This window comes from Ovis aries, chromosome 2 (genome assembly GCF_016772045.2).
Source record: "Ovis aries strain OAR_USU_Benz2616 breed Rambouillet chromosome 2, ARS-UI_Ramb_v3.0, whole genome shotgun sequence".
Classification (NCBI taxonomy): domain Eukaryota; kingdom Metazoa; phylum Chordata; class Mammalia; order Artiodactyla; family Bovidae; genus Ovis; species Ovis aries.
This window is the reverse complement of record NC_056055.1, coordinates 233,189,623-233,193,069: the sequence shown is the minus strand read 5'-3', so window position 1 is coordinate 233,193,069 and position 3,447 is coordinate 233,189,623. Positions and strand designations below refer to the sequence as shown.

At 45.5% G+C, this 3,447-nt stretch overlaps 1 pseudogene; it reads right to left on the bottom strand.

Moving 5' to 3' along the window:
- Positions 1 to 969: 969 nt before the first annotated feature.
- LOC101122505 (protein arginine N-methyltransferase 1-like) lies at positions 970 to 2,976 on the bottom strand (annotated as a pseudogene).
- Positions 2,977 to 3,447: the final 471 nt, after the last annotated feature.

Genomic DNA, 3,447 nt, shown 5'->3' with positions numbered 1-3,447 from the left:
CAACTCAGAATGAAGAGCTAACCGGTGAAGAGCAATCACCTGTTAAGCACCTGGACCCAGCCATACCTGAAGCCCTAGTGATTGGTTTTTATCTACTAAAACTTTTTTTTTTCCTGAGTTAGTTTGGAGTAGGGTTTCTTTCAGTTATCAGTGACTGAAACCTGAATAGGAGAATGCTTTGTGGCAAAATGGAAAAAAAACATATTCCCCAAAGAACTCTACTTCAGTATCCACCCTCCTAGTAAGGGAACATAGTATGAGAAGGGGAGATTGCATCTCAGTTAAATGAGAAAGCTCCTCTTCCTCCTCTCCCTCCTACCTCTTCCACTCCCAGCATTCTCTTATAATTTTGCATTTTATTATTTTTAAAATATCTAGTTGTTTAATTAATTTATTTGGCTGCACCAAGCCTTAGTTGCAGCATGCAAGATCTTTGATCTTTGTTGTGACATGTTGTACCTAGTTCCCTGACCAGGGGTTGAACCTGGGCCCCCTGCATTGTGAGCACAGAGTCTTAGCCTTACTGGACCACCACAGAAGTCCTAATTTTACATTTTTAGTCTTCATCAATTACATGAACTTGTTAATTATATTTGTCTTTTAATAAATTTGGCCATGGTCTAGCTATTTCAATGCTTTATTCTATTCCTTGTATTTATTTTATTGAAGTATAATTAACCTACAACACTATGTTAGTTTCAGGTGTGCAACAGTGATTCAATGTTTGTGTACATTACAATGTGATCGCTATAGACGATTGATACATCTAGGAAGCGTCTGCCAGTATACAAATATATTACAAGATTATTGACTATTCCCCATGCTGGACATTTCACCCCCGTGGTTTGGGTGCATATTGTAACTGGAAGTTTGCACCTCTTAGTCTTTTTTCATCTGATTCTTTCCTCCCCTCAACCCCCTCCCTCTGGCAACCACTAGTTTGTTCTCTGTATTAATGAGTTTGTTCTATTTTGTTATGTTTATTAATTTATTTTGTTTTTTTAAGATTCCATATATAAGCAAAATCATACAGTATTTGCCTTTCTCTGTCTGCCTTATTTCACTATCATAATACCCTCTGGGTCCATCCATGTTGTTGCAAAGGGCAAGATTTCATTCTTACTTATGGTTGAGTAACATTCTACTGTGTGTGTGTGTGTATACATACCGCATCTTCTTTTTCCACTCATTTCACCTATCGATGGACACTTAGGTTACTTCCGTATCTTGGCTATAGTAAATAATGTTGCAGTGTACATAGGGACACATATATCTTTCCCAATACAGTATTATTGGTTTCTTTGGGAAAATACCCAGAAGTGGAATTGCTGGATCATATGGTAGTTCTATTTGTAATTTTTCAAGAAACCTCTATGCTATTTTTCATGGTGGCTGCCTCAATTTACATTCCCATAAAGAGTTCACAAGAGTTCCCTCCTCTTCACATCCTCCCCAACACTTGTTATTTGTTGTCTTTTTTTTTTTAATAAGAGCCATTCTGATAGGTGTGAGGTGATATCTCATTATAGTTTTGATTTGTTATTTTTTTTGCCATCCCAACTGAGAATTTATTGGCATAAAGGCAACCATATAAAAACATAAGTAATGAAAAACACAATCATGATGTGCCCTCCACACCCCGGCGCATAGGGGTAGGGGGAGCCCCGGAACCGCCTAAGAATGCTGCAGACCCTGGGGCCTTTGCAGGACCAGCCAGGCTGGGGTGAGAGAACCCAGGCACGTTAGTGCATCCAGTGGATGAGCAGGAGAGCTCGCAGAGCTGGCTCTTGAAGTCTAGGCCAATGGTGAGGTCCAGGTCATGGTTGTTTTTGGCACGGGGCCACATGCCGATGGTGCCGAAGATCTCCCCACCTGTCTTCACTGCAGCCCTCCATGCAGAGCACTGGCTGCTTCCAGAGAGGGGATGGGGACTCAGGGCTGTGCAGAAGCCAGTTCTCTTGTGGCAGCAGGTGAGCTCGATGTTGAAGTCGGCCACCAGTGCATGCGTGTAGCCGTTCGCCTTCACTTGCAGGCAGAAGGGGGAAGTGACGGTCAGGTCTTCCACATTGACCGTGGAGATGTCCACTTCCTTTATGAGGCAGGTTGGTGACCAGCTGCTTGGGGTCCACCACATCCACCAGGGGCTCCACGATGGCCACGTCTTTGATGCAAGACGTCAAAGGGGCACATGTTCTCCTGCCAGTGGCTCACGTAGACTTTGTTCTGCTGGTCCTCGATGGCTGTTACATACCAGCGTGGCTCGGTCTGGGCAGATGAGGCCGTTGGGCACCAACCACTTGTCTCGGGTGTAGACCGCAGTGTTGAGCATCAACTCATAGGATGAGGCAGTAGCCCATCTATGGTGATGAAGTCCACCTCCTCCACCTTCCCCTTGAGGATAGTCAGCACGTGGTCTAACTTGTTGGCTCTCACAATCTTCATCATGTAATCACAGCTACTGAAACACTCGATCCCAATGACCATGCGGGCCCTGGCCTTGGCAGTAAACGTACAGAGGCCCTTGTGCCTGAGCCAACGTCCAGCACCATCTTGTCTTTGAAAAGGTGCCAGCTATGAAACATGGAGTTGCCGTATGTGAATTTGCAGACCTTTTGGCACTTCCTCATGGATGCTGAAGTGAGCATAGTAGTCAAAGTAGCAATCTTTGGACATCACGTCCTCAGCACTGGGCTTCTTGCTGCTTTCAGTCTGGCCACAGACCACCTCTCCAGTTTCTTTGCCCCAGTCTCTAGCTCAGCCCACAGCTGGGGAGGGGAGGGAAGGGAAGGCAGAAGGGGGGGCAGACACAGGGAAGCACAAAAGTGGGGGAGTTACTTCTTCAAGAGGCAGCTGGAGGCGTATCCCATTAGCCAAGGTGGCTACAAGATTCTCCAGGATGCAGTTTGAGGCCTTGGCTGCTGCCGTCTTCAGCCGTGCCTGCTCTTCTTCTGGCTGCTGAGACCCCTCCACCCTTTTGATTTGTTAATTTTTTTTCTTAAGAAACAATTTTTGGATTCTTTTCAGTTCTACTGCTTTCAAATTCATTAATTCAGCTTTCATCTTTATTATGTCTTTATTCTTTCCTTTTTACAGGCTTTAGTCTGTTTTATTTACTTATGGCCACACCACATGGCTTACAGGATGCTCCCTGACTAGGGATTGAACCCAGGCCATGGAGGTGAGAGCACCACATCTTAACCATTAGGCCATCAGGGAACTCCAGCTTTCAGTTCAGTTCAATCACTCCGTCACGTCTGACTCTTTGTGACCCCATGAACTGCAGCACGCCAGGCCTCCCTGTCCATCACCAACTCCTGGAGTCCACCCAAACCCATGTGCATTGAGTCAGTGATGCCATCCAGCCATCTCATCCTCCGTTGTCTCCTTCTCCTCCTGCCTTCAACATTTCCCAGCGTCAGGGTCTTTTCAAATGAGTCAGCTCTTCAC